General features: G+C 38.6%; 1 long non-coding RNA gene across 1 annotated transcript; it reads left to right on the forward strand.

The window, feature by feature from the left end:
* Positions 1 to 752: 752 nt before the first annotated feature.
* LOC105514130 lies at positions 753 to 1,749 on the forward strand. The gene is made up of 3 exons (XR_001002138.1): positions 753 to 957; positions 1,037 to 1,094; positions 1,567 to 1,749. It is a non-coding gene; the product is annotated as an uncharacterized LOC105514130 (long non-coding RNA).
* Positions 1,750 to 24,043: the final 22,294 nt, after the last annotated feature.

Below are 24,043 nucleotides of genomic sequence, written 5' to 3' on the forward strand. Positions count from 1 at the left end.
TGACTTCAAGTCTCCATTGGAAATGGAGTGAGTGAGTGAGTGAGCGAGCGAATCATGGTCATTATTTAAATCAAGGAAAGTTCAAGCCTACATGATTTTAGAGTCCTGGCATGGGTGCTGAGGATTTCCCCTAATAACCAGAGTGAGGATAGGTTAAAAAATCCCACATTACATTGGAGACATCATGGTATCTCAGGAAATCTATTAGCTGTTTGCTTAACTTATTTGAGACATTTTGTTTTCTGCCAGGGGAAACAATAATCATGATGTCACAAAGCTGTTGTGAGAAACAGTGAGTTTATCTATAAAAGCACTTTGCAAAATCACAAAGTACTAGACAAGTGTTAGTTGTTATTTGTCCCACATTCTCCGGAGTTGCCTCTCTTGTAGGTTGGAGCAAGAGAGGAAAGTTCAAAATCCCAGGAATCATTTCTGTCTTTTCCTCAGATTCCAAATGAAATACTTTGGCTTTGCTCCTAAACCAAGGTGAAATCAAGGTAGAGAAGGAGAAGAGAACAAAGGGAAGAGACTTGGACCGAGGCACATACAATAACCTGCCATGAGGAAGCATCATGAAGCCATACAGTGCTGCCAAGGACAAGAATGTGATGTTTTCTCATTTGATATGTTTATTGATTAATTTCTTTTTGTGATGTGGTTTGACAGAATCCGAGAGGGAATGTGAAAACCTTTCACCCAAGTTCTAGAATGTCTGATATTGTCTTATAACTTCACATTCCTTTGTGATTCCAATGGACTGATTCAGCCCCAGGTTTGAATTTTTTCTAGTTTTCTCACACACACACACACACACACACACACACATACACAAAGTCATAATACCTGTAAGAAGGAAAGCAGTCCTGTAGAACTAAAGTGTTTGAAAAAAATCTATGAGCTTAATGTTTTGGAGGAAATCCCTTCTATAGCAGTGGAAAGAAGGCAGCTCATTTTTGAGTAAGTGTGGATAGAACTGGAAATAGGAGATATGGCAGGGACAAGAGAAGGCCAATAATCTATGAGTTCATGTCCTCAGCTTTGAATGGTAGGACTGTATCTGCTCTTCAGTTTTTGAAGTACAGCTTTGCCACGTGGTAAGTATACACCACCCCCTCAGAGCCTACCTACTGCCTTAGTCCCTCTAACCCCTCCCCCATAAGTCTACCCCACTGGACCAGCCCAAAATCCAGACATTGGATAGTTAATGCCAAGCGCAACATGGCACCTCCTGGACCCTGCTCTAGAAGAATGGTCTGCTCTTAAATCTGTACCTGATGGTCAGGTTGCACTAGACATGTTAAAGGAGGCTGATATCACTCCTGTCTTGGCACTACTCTATACTTCCTCCCCATCCTGGTTCCTGCTCCCCAAACATAGGTGCACATATGTGTATGTACATGTACACAAACGTGTACACACAAGTCTACATTTGCACACACCTGTGCATACATACATGCACACAAACATGCACATGCAAATTTATGCACAAACATACACACCTGTACACACACATATCCTCACTTTGCCCCAGCTTCACCAACTTCTCCTTGCTCTTCTTTATGCTAGCACTGAACCTTCACACTGGGATTCAGCTGCCATGCTTCACCTTGGGTATGATCATGACAGAGGCTGAGAAAGGTGACTCCCTCCATTGATGTATTTCCCCATGATTGCCTTCCACCAAACGATACTAATACTCCTGAAAATACTTAACATTTACAAAACGTTTATTTTCTGATTAATGCCAAAGTACTTGTAAGCCTCCTTTTTTCTCATATGCAAATGATACCAATCATATCTAGTTCACAGATTTGTTGTGAGGAATAAATAAGGGACTACAGCTACAGGATTAGCACAGTGCCTGGATATAGTAATTGCAACAAATAGTAGCTATTGATATCATGGTATTTGTTATTACTATTAATCTAATCATTCAGTTTTTGAGTTGTGAGTTCCTATATCCTTCTAATTAACTCATCACATTTTCTTTCTTTTTTTATTTAGTTTTTATTATACTTTAAGTTCTAGGGTACATGTGCATAACGTGCAGGTTTGTTACATATGTATACTTGTGCCATGTTGGTGTGCTGCACCCATCAACTCGTCAGCACCCATCAATTCATCATTTATATCATGTATAACTCCCAATGCAATCCCTCCCCCTTCGCCCCTCCCCATGATAGGCCCCAGTGTGTGATGTTCCCCTTCCCGAGTCCAAGTGATCTCATTGCTCAGTTCCCACCTGTGAGTGAGAACATGCGGTGTTTGGTTTTCTGTTCTTGAACTCATCCCATTTTCAAAATGACGTCATAGTAAAGGAGAAAGAATCTGAGAAAATGTTTCTTCACTTCCCTTTTTTTCTTTTTACTTGGAAAGCAAAGGAAAGGGCAGAGGCAAGTGTGCTTAGTATTTTGTGGTTAAATTTAAATTAACTTAGCAGCTGACATGCATAGAAAACCAAAATAAGCTAAGACTTTTTAAAAACGATTCCTTCACAATGTCATATTTCACTTAAATTGCAATTGACAATTAAAATAATTCCAAGAGTTTTAATTTGGGAGGAGGATGATTTGCTAAAGCAATTCAAGGTGCAGCCTCCTTTCAGGAAGGTCATTACAGACTTTGCTTGTACCTCTTTTTGCAACACAAAGGCCATGTAAGACACCCATTACCTTTCCAAAGAGGACATTATCAAAGTCTAAACTACATCCAAAGTGTATCTTACTCCTAATAATTAGAACTGGATGAGCAGCTAGGAAAAAAAAAATATGAACCTGCTTAAACTAAATTGGTTCAGCTCTAACTGATCTAATGCAGTTTTCCAAAGAATAATTGATATTATATAATCGTAACTGCCAGTTTATGTCAGAAAAGTGACATTTGACACTTTCTTGCTAACCAGCCTAACATCATCAATTAAAACATCACTTCTACAATGACATTTCACTAGTCAGCTTAACATCATAAATTATGACATCACCTCTTTTATGAAACCAGAAGATTGAAGAAAGGGGACTGAGAAGATATTCTTACTAAAAACTAAGATTCCTCTTTGATTTGTGCCTTTAGAATCTTTTTTGCTCTGATTATATTGCTGAGATGGTTACTAAAAATAGTAATAATAAAAACCTCACAAGATCATAGTGAAATCCATAAGAGAGCAAATTGTACATTTTCTAGTTCCCCTTAGTTATGGTTCAACATCCCTGGATGGTGATATGAGGATTTTATTTCACAACTGAACTATGAAATGACTATTCTTGGAAATCCCTGGAAAATGAGAAACAGAAAAGAAAAATTTTGAGTTTGGGTTTGAATTTGGAATGGTATATTCATGTCTCACCAAACCCGTTTTAAAACAATTTATATGTCAGGAAGGTTGCATATACCTGTAGCCCTTCCAAAGGCTAACTGCTTGTTTTCCACCTGAGGCTCATAAGCACATACTATAGAAAATGTGATGGGAAATAGATCTTTTAAGATGGAAGGCCCAGATCCCAAAGAAGGAACATTCATTTTTGTCCACCTAAAACATTATATTTTAAGGCAGAAAGGAGTCATCTTCCAAACCATTTCCTGAACACCTGCTGGACCAGCAGCTATAAGAGTAAGGAAACTGAGTCCAAGAAGAAGGGAAGCAACTTGCCTAAGGTCACACATAAAGCAAGCATAAAATGACATAGTCCTGTTCTACAGCCCTGTGGTCTAGCCACAATCAAGGATGAAAAATACAAGATATGGCATCACATTTACAAGAGCCACTAAACACATATATGCTGTCTTCCTCTTTTACAATTTGGTAGTGGAAGGATAAGGTGACCTTTTAGTGTGTTAATCCACAATTTTCAAGAAAGTAATCAAGTAGACTTCTTCAAAGCTATTTATATAATTACATATAGTATTACCACAAGAATTTGTAAAAAGATATTATTTTTCTTTTTCTATCACGTGGCAGAATTGAGAAAACTATAAAGAACAAGGTAGACATGTTTGGAGCATACTAGAGCCACATACCTCCTTCTAAGCTAATCTATAGTTAAAAAGAAAGTGTTGCCAAAAAAGAGTGCCACCAGGGGGATCATAACAGAACTCTCACAGTTTTATCTGGTAGTTGTGATTTTAATCCTTAAATCCAATGTTCAAATTCATCGGATTAAGGGTTTACCCACACTAGTCAATGGTACAACAAAGAAACAAGAGAACAAAAGTAAGACAAAACAATTACTAGTATATCAATATTTTAACAACTTTAATAGCATAGAATTAAGAAATTCTGCTTTATCCTGAATTTGGTTAATTATGACAGGCAAGTTTACACTGACTGCCACTGGGCAAAGTCCAACAACACAAGACCACAAGGCATAGCTACTTGCACTGTTTGATTATCAAATGCTAAAAAGAACCAAAATTTCTGGTTCCTCCCAGGATGGTTCTTAGTGCATAGCTCATCCTGACAAGGGAAATTGTTACTAATTTTCCCAAGGCATAAGAAGATCAAGTACAAAGTAAAGCATCATAAAATGTCTTCCCCTTACGTATTGCTTCTGCAACTGTAGTCACACCAGGAGGTTTCTGTGTGTTGAGTCTTGAATGAAAGGTAACTTTTTGAAAGCATCTTTGGGTTAAAGAGTATAAAAATTAAGTCTGGTGTTTGTGATTGTATCAGTCCATTCTCACACTGCTACAAAGAACTACCTGAGACTGGGTAATTTATGAAGGAAAGAGGTGTAAGTGACTCACAGTTCTGCAGGCCGTACAGGCAGTGTGACTGGGAGGCCTCAGGAAACTTACAATCATGGAAGAAGGTGAAGGGGAGGCAAGCATGTCTTACTATGGCAGAGCAAAGAGAGAGAGAGCGCAAAGGGGGAAGTGCTACACACTTTTAAACAACCAAATCTTGGAAGAGCTCACTCACTATCATGAGAACAGCAAGGGGAAAATCCACCTTTATGATCCAATCACCTTCTACTAGGTTCTTTCTTCCACACATGGGATCACAAGTTGACATGAGATTTGGTGGGGCCACAGAGCCAAACCATATAAGTAATAAAGAGGAAAGTCATTGTTTTTACTAAAGGATGGCTGCTTTTATAATAAAACACATCTCACACCTACATACATATTTCCAATGGGAAAGGGGAGCAGGGTTATTGACTTAGTAGAATTTATAATTTATAAAATACATTAGAATCAATGTTTGAGTGTTGTTTAGCCAATTTTGGCAATGAATGAATTCAACAGCAGGCTTCACAGTGTACAAAAAGTTCCAAGCTTCCAAGTAATTTTGTGTTAGTTGAGACCTATTTGTCTGCATTAGAAAATGTTTAAATCTTTGAATTTTTTTTTTAAGGACCAGAACCGTAGAGAAGGAATAAAGTGTCACAGGAATAAGAAGAATTTGAGAGGCTCCAAATGCACTTGCTTTCTTCTTCAATAAGCCAAAGCATGAAGGTGATGCCCAAATACTGGCCCAGGGGATGTGTTAGTTGCCATGAAAATAGTTCTTAAATAACAGAGCAAAGATTTTAAGCAAATCCATGCAGATTGTCAGAGCATATCTTAGTCACCTCTAGAGGTGGGGTGTGATTTACTTAGCCTCATTTCTTGACTTTTTTCCAAAAGTTTTTGCCATGAATATTTATGTCTAGGGTTCATTTACCGACTGAATTTCTACTCCGTTGGAATTATGCATCCCCATAGTGCACCCAAGAAAGGTGAGCAGTTAGAGGTGAGGAAAGAGATTTCCTGACCTTTTGAAAATAGCAAGCTACACTGGATTAAGTACAGCTTGAGCGAGGTTACTTGTGGGTTGGTGAGGTGTAATTACCTCAAAATTATCTCACTGAAACAATTAGTGTGCAATAGATTTGGTACCAGATCTGCCGCTGTTCTGAACTTTTGTTAAAGCATCTCACTCCAACCTGAAATTGAGCAATTTATAATTCTTATGGAAGGTGCTAGGACTCTACATATTCCTGCTCCTGAGTGCAGACTTATTTACAGCTGGTGCTTGTCAAATGAGTTGTACGTGCGAAGGCGCTAGACTTGATGTGAAGGAAGTGTTTCTTTGGTGATGAAGCGTTCCCTAGGCAAGTTCCCGGAACCATCAGATGTACAGACAACAGCTAGCCCCCTTCTCATTACAGTCCTCAAGTCCTCAAGCTAAAGGTGCTGAACTTCTGGCACCGAATCATCCACAACTGGTTCTTTTTATTTTTTCATTTTAATTAATTTATTTATTTGAGACAGAGTCTTGCTCTGTCACCCAGGCTGGAATGCAGTGGCACAACCTTGGCTCACTGTAACCTCTGTCTCCCAGGTTCAAGCGATTCTCCTGCCTCAGCCTCCCTAGTAGCTGGGATTACAGGCACCCGCCACCATGCCTGGCTAATTTCTGTATTTTTAGTGGAGACAAGGTTTCACCATGTTGGCCAGGCTGCTCTTGAACTCCCGACCTCAAATGATCTGCCCGCCTTAGTCTAACTGGCTCTTTTTAAAATGAACACTAGGCAAAAAGGACTCAGGTTTGAGCGTGCAGCAAAAGAGTACATTTTTGGAAATCATTTTCATTTCCTCTTTGCTTTTTTATAAAACTGCCTCAAGTCGAAGGAGCGTTTTATTTCACTTTATTTATGTTTCTGACAAAATTTAGATGATATTTCTTAAGCAAAGCTACTGTCTAAACCTCAAAGATCAGTCAGTCATAGGCAGGGTAGTGATTGTATGGAGAAAAGATCTAAATTTTTGTTAGAAAGCTTTTAAGTAGCTTTTTGAAGAATAGCTTAAGTCATTTAGAAATATGTGAGAAACCACAATGAAATGGGATTTTTTTCAAAATTATGTTTTCCTAAATTGATTATATACTATATACCCTGAAGGTGGTGTCTGTGCAGTTAGGGTGAAGTAAAGGTATGAAATGAATTCAGATTTATACTCTATAAAAGCAACTCTTTCTTTTACTCAATAGAAGGAAAACAGTATTTGTCTTAAGTAGTAAACAGATATATGCTGATACATAAACAAGAGCTACTTATTCTATAACTTGAATGGAATCAAGAAATACAAAAAGAGATCAACTAAAAAGGTGTCTGAAGGATTGTAAATGTTTATGATTCTTGAATAAAAAGAAACACAACATTATAAAACATATTTGTATTGGTTTTTACTACCTATGACAATAAGGCGAATAAAACAATCTGATCTGGATAGACTAGAAAATAAACAGTGGCAGAGATGTTGTCCACAGGAAGAAAAATGACTAAAACAAACATTTACTGTGAAGCCATTTATGGATATTTAGTAAGTACCCAGTGCCGTGTTAAGATTTCATATATCTTAACTAAGTCATTTATATTGCACAGCCATCTTTACAAGTGAGTAATATCATCCCATTTCTCAAATTAGGGATGTCTGAGCCCCAGAGAAATCAAGAAACCTGGAAATGTCACATAGCTGATCAGTAATAGTCTAAAGTATGAATCCAACTGCAAAGCTTCAACTTTTTTTTTTACTTAGTGAGTAGCTTTTTACTGAGGAACTTTCTTTCTCAGACACACATACATACAAAGAGAGAGAGAGAGAGAGATTAACCTTCATTATGGAAGTGCTGTAAGTTTGAGCCTATACCAAATTGAAAGTGAAAGATACTGATAAAGTTTAAGGGTTATTCACAAGGAGGGGTGATCATATTATTTGGAGAGAATGATCATATTTTGATACTCAAATAATCTTAATGTTTAGTTTATTAATTATTGAGAGTAACTGAACAAGACTTAAGCATTCACCTCATGGAAGTCTTTTCAGTGTCCTCTTTGCCTTCACACCGAACTGCCCTAAGTGGAGGACGCAGCTTTACTTTATCTTATTTTTGTTTCTAACAACATTTAAACTGAATTTCTCAAGCTAGGTTACTGTCCAGTGAAACTCTAAAGATCCATGAAATGGTGACAAAATATCCATGACAATCTGATATGCAACTGTACTCTTTATACATTTTTACTTTGTTGTTACTGGAATAAGGCTTTGATTTGTGTTTAAAGTTATGACTCTTCTCATAACTTCTCTGGTGTTTTTTCTTTCAATTGTGTAATGATGCAGTGTGCTAGAAAGCACATTGAACTGGAAGCAAAGGGACTCTGTTGGCCTTGGGTCATGTCCTTTTAGGTATGCCGTCTTAGCTGGGTTAGTCCCTGGGTAGCTTCAGACCTCTCTTTCCTCGTCTGTCAGCAGGAAGTTAGAAAACGACACTCAACTCTCAATTCCATCACAACTAGAAAATTTTACTTTTGGAAAACTTACTTGTGTGACTATATAATCCAAAAAATTTTCATAAATTGTAACTGAAAGCCTGCCCACTTAAGGTTAGACTCCTTTGCGCTCTGCAGAATCCATGCCTATTATCTTTTATTCTTTAGTGAGTTTTAACGGGATGTTCTACTGAAATGTAACCCCAGTTATCTGTGTTTTTGAGAGTAGTTTTTATTTAGACAAACTGACTTAGGAATACCTACTCGGCCCTATTCTCTTCAGTAATAGGCATTTAAAAAAAGTAGTTCAAAGCTCTTCTGAGGTTGGCAGACTCATTATGTGTATAAGTTCCACCTACACGAGGCACTAGACCGCATCTACCCAATATGACATGCTGACACTTCTTCCACAGTTTCCAACTTCTAAATGACTTCAGATTTCATTCTGTTTACACTCACTTTCTGGTGATCTCACCCAGTCTTATTTATACCATTTAGAATGGTGATGACTCCCACATTTTTGTCTCCAGACCAAACCTCTCTCCTAACTTCAGACGGCCTCGTTGACATCTGTCTATTTGACATCTTTACTTGGTGCTGTTATGGATCGAATTGTGTCTCCCCCAGCCCCTGAAAGATACGTTGAAGTGTCAGTACCTCAGAATGTGACTTAATTTGCAAATAAAGTCTTTACAGAGGTAATCAAGTTAAAATGAGGTCATTAGGGTGGACCCTGATCTGATATGACTGGTGTCCTCATAAAAGGGAAAATTCAGATACAGAGACAGACACATACAGACAGAAGATGATGTGAAGATGCAGAGGGAGAAGAGGGCAATGTGCCTGGAGGCATGCATGGACAAGTCAAAGAATAATGAGGCTTGTGGGCAAACACCAGGAGCTAGAAGGGGCAAGGAAGGGTTCCTCCTTACAGTCACCAAAGAGAACATGATGATACCTTTATTTCAGACTTCTAGCTTCCACAACTGTGAGGCAATAAATGTCTGTTATTTTAAGCCACCCAGTTTTAGTATTTTGTCACAACAGCCCTAGAAAACTAATGCAGATGCCTAAGAAGCATCTCAAATCTTACATGCCCCAAGAAGGACTCCTGCCCCACTCTCCTCTCTGGACAATTATCCCTTTCTATGTGACTGGGAGCTCCAGGTTATTAGTTGCTCTGACAAAGCAGTTTGGAGTCATTCTTGACTCTTTTCCTCTCATTCTTCTCATTAAATCTACCCTGAAAGTACAGTAATTTATAGAACCTAAGCTACCAGCAATTGTGAGGTACATGATTATCTTATCCACCCCTAAGAAAGAAAAAAAATCTAGCAATCTATGACCAGTGCTATTGCTTAGAAATTTATTTTATATGTATTTGAAGACCTCTACGCTTATGTAAACATAAGTTTGCCATATATCATTATTCAGTATAAGGAAAATGTATGTGAAATAAGTTGGTTAAAGTTTCCAAAAAGATTATTCATTTCAAAACCTAGCTTCTTATTTGCTTTCCATTCAGAATCATACAAGTACATGGTTTTCCACAAAATATCATCCATAGTGACATTAAGAGTAGTGGGCAATGCAATGCTCTGCTTCCTGCAGATTTTGAACTGAAGCTGCAAAGCTCCAGGAACCTGTGATGCAATTGAGTGAGAATAAAAATGCAAAACCAACTATGTGTGCATGCAGAAAAGTGGCAACTACATCTCCATGTCTCCTGTTCTGCAGTGATGGTAAGAAGTCATCAATCACAAGACTTATTCCAATTTCAAAGATGCTAAAATGTTTTTTATAAAAGAGAGAGAGAGAGAAAATGTTAACACCAAAATACATATACTCTCTACCATTATCCCCTAGTCCAAGCCACCATCATCTCTTGCCTGGCTTCTCCTTGAAGCCTCCTAATTAGTTTCCTTGGTTCTATAGTTGTCCCTCTATAATCTATTCTCCACACAGCAGGCCATGTGATTATTTCACAATGGGAATTCAATGGAATCTTTTCTGTGTGGGAAGGCGGGCGGGTATAACTGGCTACAGAATATCATCCAGTTGATTCTATCACTTGACTACATGCAGATCTTTCATGTATGCAAATCTTTCTCCCCACAACACTGCACACTTCTGAAGTACTTCATCGACCATCTATAGAGTGTCTTCCGCAGCCCCTACTAAAGAGCTCTGTCCACCTAGAAAAACTGCAGAGAAAAAAATGGAAAGTATCCAAGCACTTAATGAGGGGATCAATTAGATAGGACCCGCAACAGGGATAGAGTCCTCACAGTGGTGAGCCTCAGGGTATTTGGAAGGTTTATTTACTAAGAATCTCATTGGGTTGATGGTCATAACATCTATGGAGGAAGTAGTGAATGTCAATCAAAGTACTTTGTAGAAAGTTAGGTCTACAAATTAAAGGAGCCTGCCGTCAGTTCACTTACCCTCAGAGGTGTTCTTTAGGAAACTGTCGTGTGTAATTATAGAGTAAGACTGGACAAGTATTCAATAAAATTGTGTTTGTTTTGTGTGTGCGTGTGTGTGTGTGTATGGATCATTCATCACTGGTGGTGCTGCCTTCCTCTGGATAACACTCTTAACCTTAATTCCAGCTCCAACCAACTTGATTTTTGCCTTCAGTCTATACACTTAGAGAACTTTTTAAAATTCTGTCTGTAAGAAGCATCTATCGACAACTGCTTATCTTTTGTTTGAGACCGAGTCTCACTCTGTTGCCCAGGCTGGAGTGCAGTGGCCTGATCTCTGCTCACTGCAAGCTCCTCCACCTCCCGGGTTCACACCATTCTCCTGCCTCAGCCTCCCGAGTAGCTGGGACTACAGGTGCCCGCCACCATGCGCAGATAATTTTTTTTCGTTGTTGTATTTTTAGTAGAGACAGGGTTTCACTGTGTTAGCTAGGATGGTCTCAATCTCCTGACCTCATGATCTGCCTGCCTCGGCCTCCCAAAGTGCTGGGATTACAGGCATGAGCCACTGCACCCGGCCAATTCCTGCTTACCTTTAAGGTAATTTGGGTCATTATCAAAATTAAACTTAAATGACATATGCTATTTAATTCCCATTTTTAGCTTTTAGTTCCATATTCTTATCTTGCTTTTCTATATTTTATCCACTTTTTAAAATAACATAAAAACATTGGAATTTTTAGAAATTGTAAACAAAAATGAAATTAATGAGTTATTTGAGAGCCCTTTCTGGCTGGAAACTTCCTATACAATTTCTCTTATACTATGCATATTATTTACCTGTTTTTCAGTGGTTGTACTGAAAGAGATCATCAATTTAAATAATTCATATCCCTGTAAAGGATTTGGATGATTTGTGCTGTGAAAAGACAACATTATTTCAGTGGTTTGGCTGTGCTGTGACTGAATGCAGGATTAATGTGATCTTTGGAGGAGAGATTAACCCATGCAGCTATTGTTTTCTTCAGTTGAAAGACTTTAAAATGAAGTGTATCACCTTTGCAAGGTGGCCAGTATCGCTGTTGTGCAACTTCAGAGATTATGCACATTGTATTGTATGCAAATGTGAACGGAATTCGTGGCGCAGTTTCCTCCTAACATTTACATGGAACACAATTTTGAACAGCGCTCCCTGCAGTGCTGCAGCCCTGAGGAACGTTGAGGTGGTTTTGAAAAATCTACCGAAGGGGACGTGGGAAATGGAAAGTCTTCCAGCCACTCCTGTTTAAACTATAGACAGTTCTCACAGATCCCACCCTCAAGTCAGTGATTCTTGCTTTCAATTTTGAACTAAGCTGAAGATAAAACAAATAATAAAATGGTTAGATTTTAAATTAAGTAGACAAGATGAAAATTATCTTACACACTTTTTAAATTTTTTAAGTGAATAATAAAAAGCTAGATGGCATTAAACAAAAGTAAAACAAAATAATCCACTTAACCAGTAAAATGGTGAAGTGAATAACCATTTGTAAAAGCAAGATCAACTAACATGGTAGCAAAGGCATAACATGATAAATACAATGGAACACTGGCCAACTCATGGTTCCAGGAACCTCCTACTCATTGGATTAGAGGCTAGAAAAAGAAGTGGCCCCTGTCTAGAAAGTCTTTGTAGGTCTGCTTCCCTTTTCCCACCCTGTTCATTCTTTCTCCTCTTTAGCCAGGTAGGGAAGGCTGGAGTGAGCGGAAAAGCAGTTAGCACTTCTGCAAAATCTATTTTATATAAACATGAGTTAGTCTCATGACCATGAGACACAGGCTTTTGAAATTCAAAAGCCGGGAATTGATAGTGAAAAAATATTTGACCAAGTTCAAGAATATTTATAGGAACACATGAAAATAGGATTAACTTTTTGATAAATTAGGCATAGAAGGAAATTTCCTTAGTCTGATAAAGGGAACTTATAAGAAACTTATATCAAACAATAAACTTAAAATGAAGACATTGGAGGCTTTTCCCCTTAAGATCAGGAACAAGACAAGAATGTCTACTCTCAACACTTCTATTCAATATAACATTAGAGGTTCTCGCCAGTTTAATAAGGCAAGAAAAAAGGCATCCAGATTGGAAAGAAAGAAGTAAAACTATCTTTATTACTAGGTGACATCATAGTCTATATACAACATCTTACATAATCGCTTTTAAAATCACTCATGTGAGTTTAGCAAGTTTGTAGATTTGGGGAAAATTGTATTTCTATGGACTAACAATTAACATTCAGAAAATGAATTTTTAAAAAGTCAACACCATTTATATTAGCATCAAAAGGATACATAAAATTTATATAATAAAATTTATAAGACAATGCTGAGAGAAATTAAAGAAGATCTAAGTAAATGGAGAAACATACCATGTTTATAGACTGGAAGGCTTAATATTATCAAGGAGTCAATTTCCCCTAAAATTGTCTATAGAGTCAATACAATCACAACTAAATCCTAGCAAGATCTTGTAGAAATTGGCAAGCTGTTTCTAAAATTCACATAGAAATACAAAAGACCTAAGATAGACCAGAAAACTTTCAAAAAGATAAAGCTGGAGGACTTACAGTACCTAACATCAAGACTGATTTTAGAGTGATTGTGCTATCAACATTAACATAGACAAATAGATCATTGAAACAGAACTGAGAAGAAACAGATCCATATAAATACGGTCAATTGATTTTCAACGAAGGTACAAAGACAATTAAACAGAGAAAGTACAATCTTTTCAACAAATGGTGCTAAAAAGATGGGATATTCATTGGCAAAAACTATACCTCAACCAATACAACTGTATACAAAAGTTAACTTGAAATGAATTACAGAGCTAAATATAAAACCTGACACTGAAACCTCTAGGAAAAAGAATAGGAGGAAATCTTTGTGAATTTGTGTTAGGTCAAACTTTCTTAGATATAATACCAAAACATGATGCACTAAACAAAAATTTGATAAACTGGACTTCATGAAAAGTAAGAAATTCTGCTCTTTAGAAGACAATGATGAAAAGACAAGACATGGACTAGGAGAAAATATTTGCAAATCACATATCTGATAAAGAATTGAATCTAAAATATAATGAGAAATCTCAAATTCAAACAACTTAATTTTTTAATGGGCAAAATATTTGAACAGACGCTTCAGCAAAGATGTATGGATGACAAAAAGCACATGAAGATGCTCAACATTATTAGTCATTAAAAAGCTGAAAATTTAAACCATGATGTGATACTACCATATCTTTTACAATGGCTAATATTGAAAAGACCGTTCATACCAAGTGTTAACAAGAATGTGGAACAACAGGAATTTTCATACACTGCTGGTGGGCATGTAAAATGATACAACTACTTGAAAACAGTTTGACAGTTTCTTAAAAAGTTAAACATACACCTACCGCATGACCCAGCCATGCCATTTCTATACATTGACCCAAGAGAAACAAAAGCATATGCCTAGACAAAGACTTAATAAGTGAATGCTGAATGGAAGCTTTATTTGTAATAACTAAAAACTAGAAACTTAACTGGCTATCATCAAGTGAATGAATTGACAAATTAATGTTTATATAATAGGCTATCACTAACAATAAAAATAACAATACTTGAAATAACATGGATGAGTTTCAAAATGGGTACATTGAGTGAGAGAAGCTAGAGAAAAAAATCTTACACACTGTCTGGTTCCATTTATATAAAATTCTAGGAAATGCAAACAAATCTATGTGCAAGAAAGCAGATCAGTGCTTTCCTGGGAATCACTGGGGGATAAGGTAGGGGTAGGTGTGGAGAGAGGTGGGAGTGAGAAATGAGAAAGGGCATGAAGAACCTTTAGGAAATGATGGAGACGTCCATTATCTTGATTATGGTAATGATTAATTTCACAGGTTTATACATGTCAAAAACTATTATACTGTACACTTTGAATATGTGTAGATCATTATATGCCTTTTATACCTCAATCAAGCTGTTAAAACTTTATTTCAAAAGTGTTTAATTAGAGGAGTAGTATGTTCAGTTCATTCAGTAAGTATTCACTGAATCCTGTCTATGAGTCAGGTGATTTAAAAATAATATTAACCAGGCTGGTTATGTGACAGATTTGATGTTGAAGAGACTAAAAAGGGAGGGAGTGAAGGAAAAACACATATGTTATAGAGTGACAAGGACCTAGGTTCAGATCCAGGCTCTTCCACTTAATACCCCTGTGACTTTTGAAAAGTTAACCTCTAAGCTTCAGTCACCTCATCTGCAGGAGGAGACAGCATGTATCCTAGAGTCAAGGCAATTTGTCTGGAAATCATGTAAATAAGTACTTTCTCCAGGGTAGCCACTACTTTACAAGACAGCAGGTATTAATAGTATTTTCTTAACAAATGAGAAAGATACTGCTTTTGTTCAGACTTGAGGTTACAAAGGCCAAAACCAAGGAAAGGAAACAAAATGACCCATGTGAAATACTTTTGTTTCTTTAATAAAAAGACAAGAATTGGTGATTGATTAGGTTTTGGAAGCAAGGGAGTGGCAAGTGTCCATGATAAATAGAAGAATGATAGTTTTGTCACTAGTCGCTGTTTTAGTAATTGGGAAGGAAGATCAAGAGTTGTAGGATGAGTAGTATAGTATAAACTAGCATTACAGTCATGTAGATAGGTCCTGACAGTGGTTTTTGATGCAGACCTGAGGTTGAGTCTTTTATATATCATTAAGAATTCCCACGTTGGGAAATCCCACTTTGGGAAACTGAGACGGGTAGATTACTTGTGGTCAGGAGTTTGAGACCAGCTTGGACAACATGGCAAAACCCCATCCCTACTAAAAATACAAAAAGTAGCCAGGCTTGGTGGCATGTGTCTGTATCCCAGTTACTCAGGAGGTGGAGACAGGAGAATCGCTTGAACCTGGGAGGCAGAGGTTGTAGTGAGTCGAGATTGTGCCACCGCACTCCATCCTGGGCTACAGAGTAAGGCTCCTTCCCCACCCCCCCCAAACAAACAAACAAACAAACAAAAATTGAAAGCCCAAGAGTAGATCAGTCAAGACTCAGTCAGGAAGCCACAAACCATTCTGTATATTTCACACATAAGGGCACAGAATTGGTTATGACAATATTGAAAGGGCTAGAAGAGCAACAGGTGGGGTTGCCAATAGCCAGAGAATGCAAGTGTTGAATGCACCTGGGCAGGAGCCTTCAGCTTCACTGGCTTCTGTGCTATTGGAAAAGCTATCAAAGTTTGGTTCCAGACTCACCATTGGCCAGGGCTTGAGCTTCTGGGAAGACACGCCCCTGCCCAGGCTTCTGGAGACTAGAACCCCCTACATTCTGTTGTGCCATGGCAACCACCTGTCCCTGTGAGTGACTGCCACCCTGCTGGAGTCAGGAGAAGGAGGTTTCTAGTTTTCTCCTGTCCTCTGACCTCCCCCAAGTGCCTCTACTGACAGAGCCAAATGGCAAACCAGCTGGCGAGTGACCCCAAGGAAATAAGAATTTTCTAACTCCCAGCCCTGGCAGCATAAAGCAGAGCATAAAATGCAGGACTGAGAAGCAATAGGAAGATTACCAGCAGCATCTACAGGAATAACTGCAGAGAAAGAACAGGCATGCCTGCTGGTGGAAATTCAAGCAATGGACAAAGAGACATGGTTTGAAAGAAGAATAAGAAAATTTCACAGACCTAGAAATCAAATGAAGAGAGTTCAAAAAAGAGATGTATACAGTTGTGTTCAATGCTAGAGAGAGGGCAAGTTCTAAGAGAAGGTCACTGGATTTGACAATTAGCAATCCTATCCACCTTGAAAATCCAGGGTTCATTTCTCTGTTATTGGAGCAGACGCCAGATTTCAAAAAAGTCAAATGACAGAAAATGAGAGGGTGAGTATCAACTTATTGTTGCCATTTGGCAAGAAATGTGAGATATCAACTGGCATATCACACCTATAATCCCAGCACTTTGGGAGGCTAAAGCGGGCAGATCACTTGAGGTCAGAAGTTCGAGACCAGCCTGGCCAACTTGGTGAAAGCCTATCTCCACTAAAAATACAAAAATTAGCCAGCTGTGGTCCAGCTACTCAGGAGGCTGAGACAGGAGAATCGCTTGAACCTGGGAGGTGGAGGTTGCAGTGAACCAAGATCATGCCTCTGCACTCCAGCCTGGGTGACAGAATGACACTGCCTAAAACAACAACTTGGACCTAACAGGGTGACCAACACATCCTAGTTTTTGCAGGACTTCGACAATTTTACACAGAAAATCGCTCTGGTTCCAGAACCTCTCAGTCCTCAACAAGCTGAGATGGTTTATCACCGTAACCCTGTGTGTCTTAGAGAATGTTCACAAATTAGCTACATTCACACTTCAACAAAGGATGCAGAAGATTTGTTACCTGAACATACTGATGTACTTTGAGAACAACCATTGCTCTGCTCCCCAGTTCACTAATAGTGCGGTCATTTCACATAACTTTAAATGTGATTCTTCTCCATCCAGGTCTCACCCTCTTTAGTCCGTCTGCTGGCTGCAGAGACATCCCAAGAGTAGCATTCTCCTACTTGGCTTTTTCAGCTCAACCTTCTCACGACACCCCAGTTAATTAATACCTGCCCTGGGTCAGCCTGGAGGAAAACGTGTTGAGCTTGGAGATTTCCATTTTAATGTTGAACTCCAGGAAGGAGCAAAGCAAATTTATACCAGTGGGTCTAATTGCTAGAAAGGTAATTCTGCAAAGATGGAAATCAGCTGAAAGATTAACACTGCTATACCAGCTTGAGTGCCCTGGCTAACAGAGAGAAAATAATGTTTCAATTAAATGAAAGGATACTGAATTAGGTAGATTACTCAGGAGACTGGTAATGGAATACAGAGCCTTTCACCTCCAGGTCACCATTACTAATCTGGTCCAGGGCAGTTCTAGACCATAGTTTTGAGGGGCTGATGGCTCACCCCAGCCCTCGCTGTCTGTAGCACTTGATGAACTGGTCTCCCAAAGCACCTGCATCAGCCTCTAAGGTCACTGTGGTGCATTGAAGATGTAAGAGGAAGCGAAGCCCCCTCTTCGCAGAGGAGGGGCTGGCCATGAGGATAGGCAAGGGTTGAAGGCAGACAACAGAACCTGCTGCAGGGAAATCAGGATGGGGAAAATGATTCAAAATGGTGAGCCACGCGAGAGAAGGAAAATCACAAGTCAATTGACAGCAGCAGGCATTCACTGTTTCACCTGAATTTAGAGGTGGGATGGGAGAGAAAGTGGTGATGAAGGGTTTGTTCTTTGTGTGTGTTCTCAGGGGGTGGTACAGGAGGAGGGAGATTTGCATTAGAAGTCAAATAGTCCATGTTGAGCAAAACCGACTTATAAAATCACTTATCACCCACATCTGAATATATTCCAGGGCTTATCTTATTCCACAAAATATTACCACAAACAGATAAAGTCTGATACAAAGAGATTAGCTTAATTCCCAATGCTGCTGTAACAAAAGTCTTCCCCCATAATGGAACCCATATGTCAGCTGGGGTCTCCCTGCCCTTTAAAATGGAGATAAGATAGTCACAAGCCTCACATTCCATGCTTTATGGAAGCCTGAAAGAGTCCCTGAGATTCTTGCAAATTCTCAGAAGTGGTGTTCTCATAGTTACCTCTGGATTGAACTTCTTAGGTTTCCTAGATCAGTTCAGGGAAGCGGTGATCTTGCCATTCTGGGCCTACTGTGCCCAAAGAGCACCTAAATGAAAAACTCAGCTGCTTCCTCCAGCTCTACAATCATTGTATTAACACAATACACTTGTGTGCACAGAGACTTCATTTCAGCTGGGATGTGGCATGCAGAGAGCAGGAGGGTGTTTATGTCACAGCAACACAGACCACCAACGGGGGCAGTCCCTGTTCCTGAAAGTCCACACGGCACAATACTAGCCCCTTCACCTAGCTTGTTATTATCCAATTGCTTCTCTTTCTTCTCTTTCTTCTCTCATTTCTCTTTTTCTGTTGACTCACAAGATTGCTCCAGAAATTCCACATTCTTCTTAATTTCCTTGTATTTTCCCCTTCTAAATGTCTCTGAGGCCAACTCATTGAGTCTCTCATCAAAGCAAAAATTCTGAGGTCAAGAACCCACCCTCTCATGGAGGCGATTTGGGTTTTAGATACAATGTTTTCTCTCCACACTACAGTAATATACTATTTCAGTAGCCCAGGAAAAGGAACTTCCCATTTGACTTCATGTCTTAGGATATAAAACAGAAACATGGGTATGTTTTAGTGTTCGAATACAAATTTTCAGGTTAAAATAGAAGACTTCAACCAAATAGAAGACTTAACTAGAATTTTGGCAGTTTGATGAAGAAGTACACCATAGAATATTGACCAAGCAGGAGTGGGCTGTGGCCATGTGAAAAGAAACAAACAGTCCCACAAGGATTCTAAATGGATGAACCCCAACTTCGGTTTAGACAGTTTGGGGAAATTTGGTGTGAGAGGACCTGCTTAGGGTCTGATTTCCTTGGAATATGTTTCTGATAGTGGTGGGAAACAAAAAGGATTTGTTATCTCATTACAGAGTGCAGGTTTAACATCACCAACTGCAGAAAAATCCGTAGGCCTCAAAGCTGTTTTCTGTAATTGTGATAGTACAGTATATATTTTTTCACTTTACTATTAAATGTTATAATGATATGCCCTAAGCATAAGATACTGCTTGACATAACCTTAATTTTTATTAATACAAGTTTTCATTATACAAACAAGGAAACGGAGGCCCTAAGATGTCTGTGGCCCTGGAGCAAGAAAGGAAAGCTTTTCTCCATGTCTGTCCATGTACCCTCCCCTGGGTCTCATGCATTAATACCTTGTAGATTTATAAGAGCAAAATGATGTATAAATCCTGGGGAATGACAACGAGGAGAATTTTTTAGACAGATGTTTAAGTCCTCTATGCCCTTGATTTGGTGGGAAATGTAAGAGGGCAGGAGAAAGTCGACCTATAGGTCATTGGTGTAAGTCGACTGGGCTAAATAAGACAGCTTTTCATTAGCTGGGTATGTTGGAGTAGCCAGGGCTATTTTTATTCTGGTAATGGAGAGACAGATATGGCCTCTGGGAACAGTTCTTAGAAGTCATACTTTCTCCAGATGCTCATTTGGGTGTGGAGCAGATTGGCTCCAAGGCCAAGAGCAACAAATATTACCACAAGCCCACTGGTCAGAGAGCTGAGGACCTTCAAAGTTCTGGAGTCTTGCCACAGGACCCTTGGGTTTTGTCATTATTCTCTATAGCAACCTTAAAATTCTTCGGGCAGCAATAACCACCAAAGTTGATGGTCAGTGGATCCTGCTCAGGTGGGAGTGAGCCACAGTTGGTGAGCTCTGGGAGTAAATGTCCCTCTGTAGATACTCACTCCATCAGGCTGCAAGACAGCCATTGAGGGAGAGTCAGTTATTTACCTTATGGTCCCCTAGCACTCAGTGGGAGGTAATAAAGTTCCTCCTACCCCAGGCTGCCACACTTACTGGTAGAAACTGGCTGAATAGAAAATATCCGTGAGTATTTTTAAATATATAATCTGGTTCTGAAAACTGTTTATCTCCATAAAAGCATCTATTATTAATTTTCATCGAATGTTCTCAAAACATACTTGTAAATCTCAAGTTTGGAGGTGGGGAGGGTGAGGAAGTCAAGATATCAGAAATGTATTATATCAGCAAACATCAACATCGCCAATAGTCAGGCATCAAGTCATACTATATCTGTATTTCCACACTTTGGAAATACAGATATAGTATGGAAGATGTAAAAAGTCTCTACCCGCATCTGTACAGCAAGTCTACAAAGAAACAGACTATTTGCAAGTCCACAGAAATAGGCTCTATGTAGCAAAACATACACTCACAAAATGTGACAGCATAGTGTCAAAATGCCAACAGATAAGAACTGTCCACTTTCTTGCTTGACTTTCATATGCATCAAACTTTTGCTTATACCATGTAGACACTTGCCATCATTGGCAAAATCTGAATTCCAGAACTGGTTGAAGAAGAACTGCCGTGTTGCTAATTTCAAGAATGTACTTATCTGTGTATTTCAGTAAACTTATTTGTAATTTGAATTTTAAAAGTAAGATGCTTGTCCTTACATACAGATTTACTTGACTATGTGTATGTATAAATAACCAGCATTGTATAATCTAATTTAAATTTTTAGTTTACTCCTCAGTGATACAAAAATAAGTCTAAGTCTATCTCCTAATCATAGACATATCAATTCCACTGAGTTTCCTTCTCTCCCTCAGTATGATCATTGCACTTCTAAATGAATAACTTTTGTCGCTCTACTTAACTTCTTTCTTTATTTTGTTTTTTTGTTTGTTTATTTTTGGAAGTCTTAAAATTGAATTGCAATGAATTAAGTGAAGAATTTCAAAGCCAATTATGAGTTAACTGGAAGCGACAGACAATTGAAAATTTGATAGATATGATATACAGGAGGTTTCTTTCACAAAGAGCATGCAATTTGTCCAGTTGTTCCCATTGCAAAGATGGCACAATAGCCATATAATTCATTTATTTTATAGGCAAGACCATAAGCTAAACCTAAGGACTAACTGTTTTTATCATTGTCAAATATTCTCCTGGAAAAAAAAGCAAATAGCCCTGATCAATTGGTTTGCAAAAGAGGCAGATATGTGATTAACACTTGGCTTGGTCTGATGGGCCAGGTGTAATAAGCACTGGGGCCCAAACTGTTCTAACAGTGAATGCCCAACAAATGAAATGATTGCATTGCCACTCCTAGGCTCTGCATCAAACTCCATCCTTTACCAGAAGCCTAGGAAGAAAAGGCCACTCACTGCTAAGGACTGTAAACACTAGCACACACCAGCATGTGCAAACATAACCAAAACATTTGGTCAACGAGATCATTTAGAACAGAGTTTTGTGTACTTAGGATATATTTCATTCACCCTAAAGCCTGGAGGTGTTAGGAAAAGTGTGTGGCTGACACTCAGAAGTCTGCATCCAGTCTGGCTCTGCCAACACCTAGTGGTATAACCTAGATTCAGTAGAGTATACACCTCCAAGAGTTGCATACATGACACAACTACTGAGAAAGGGAAGGTATTAGTGCCCAAGAAGTGGAAATTTGATTTCCCTTTCTGGCTCTTGCTTTGTCAGAAAAAAAAAGATGATCGTCATTCTTGACCCTCCCATGTGCCTCTCTCTTTCTCAGTTTCACCACCCTCAGATCCTTCCTTTGCTATCTGTAAACACAGAATTCTAAAGTGATAGGCTTTCAGGATATATTGCACTAATACATCGTCAGTATTGTCATTATGATGTATTAACACAATGCATCATCATAGACCTGTCAGATTCATGATTTATGACTCAAACATATGTTGTGGTATAGCAAGGCATCAGGGGCCCTATTGACTGAATGCGTGTTTATTTTTACACTTAAGGGCTTTGAAAGTAAGCTTCAGACTACTTTTCCTCAAAGAAAGACTAGGGGAAGATTTTAAAAGAGGGACTCCATTTCAAAACACTGGAGGGGCCACTGGGTCACATTTCAGATATCAAGGTTTATGTTTTCCCAGACCACTTTAAGTTCAGAATCAAACTTCCACACTCCAGGTCATTTGGCTCCCATTGGAAGAATTTGGCCTTTTCCATGTCTTTCCATGCCTCTGTTTAGAATTCCCTTAATAGTTAAGTGTATGAGGTGTGGTAGGAAAGGTATACATTAGAGGCTTTCTTTTACTGCCAATAGTAATAAGGATAGTGTTATATTTTATGAGAGTAATAAATGTGATTATGCAGGGAAAATTTCCTGCAAGGTGATTGGGTGCTGGCTTTCTACATTTTCTCTTACCGAGCATTAAGTTCTTTCACAATGCCCTCAACAAAGTATTAATCACATATTGTATAGATAGCATTGAGCAGTGCCAAGAGCAAGGCAGAAGATGCAGAACCATCATAGAAAAAGAAAAACAAAACCTAAGTAGGAACATAAACCAAGTTGAAAGCAATATTGTATCATTCCAATTGGAATAACTCTATGAAAACAATTAAGATGGAAGTAGATTCCATCTTAGGAAAGGCCTCTGGACAAAGTTAAGTCATGGGGAAAATTTGGAAGGATGTTAGGGAGGAAATTAGAGGGACATCTGACTGCTCTCCAATTCAAGGATGACAACACTTTCCCTAATGCACTTTCCCTCACTTGTTCACCAGACCCCGGTTTCTCAAGCAACTTTAAAGCTGGAGTCTGAAAACTTAGGTCAACTCAGGTTCTTCCAGCTTTCTCTGAACCACCCACCTCTTCCCTTCAATTTATCTAGCCAGGAGCATTATCACTTACACTAATGACAAAATCTGCAATGATCAGAAAGGTAGAAAGTGTCTTTGGCTAAATGTTCTCTATTATTGGATCCAAGAACCTGGGGCATAGTCCAAAACTTGGCAGGTCAAAGCAAATGTCACCTTAAGGATATCTTTATGCTCTGACACACTTTTTCTCATTGCAAAAAAAAAAAAAAAAAAAAAAATGCTTAATGTAATTACAGCCCTGCCTGGTTTTTCCAGGCTTAATTCATCCCCATGTCTGGGGAGCCGGAAATGTAACTAGTAAAGAATTCACTAAAATGAGAGGCAGGGAATTTGCCAAGAGTTTGTTAATCTGAAGGTTTATTTTTTTTATTCAAATATAAAGGGAGTTTGCAAACTGGTTCAGATCAACCAGGTCAAGTTGTATATTTTATTAAGTTTAGAACATTTTTTAATCCTTTTCACATTAAAAAATGTATGTAGAGAAAGACAGGAGTGGTGGGGGTCAGAGGAGGTTGTCTGTTCAATGAAAGTTATAAGGAGATATGTGTCAGCTGCTTAATTTTCACTTTCTGGCTTCAGCCAGACACAGCTGCACAATATCTACTCTAACTCAAGTCCTTTATGACTTTTACTAACTTCTTATTCAAAAGTGTCTTTTATTTATTTCCTAAGGAATCTCACCAAAGAGAGATCCATGGAAAAAGCAAAAAACACTTCTGAACACTTCATGCCACAATTACCACCACAGATGAGTCAAAATCTTCAAGGTAGTTTGGTTATTAGCTTCAGGCATTTCTGTTGGCCTACTATGTTTTCCAGAGAAGCAAAATTACTTTGTTTTCCCATATATACCACATTATAATGATTGAAATGGCTGCCGTAATTAAAATTGATCTGTGATTCGCCATTGTCCCCAAAATAACATCTAAACACCCTGGCATGAATTCAACTATCTTCATGAATCAGCCTTTCTTTCCCTCTCCACTTACATTATCCACAATTTG

This window comes from Colobus angolensis, unplaced genomic scaffold (assembly GCF_000951035.1).
Source record: "Colobus angolensis palliatus isolate OR3802 unplaced genomic scaffold, Cang.pa_1.0 Scaffold24, whole genome shotgun sequence".
Lineage (NCBI taxonomy): Eukaryota > Metazoa > Chordata > Mammalia > Primates > Cercopithecidae > Colobus > Colobus angolensis.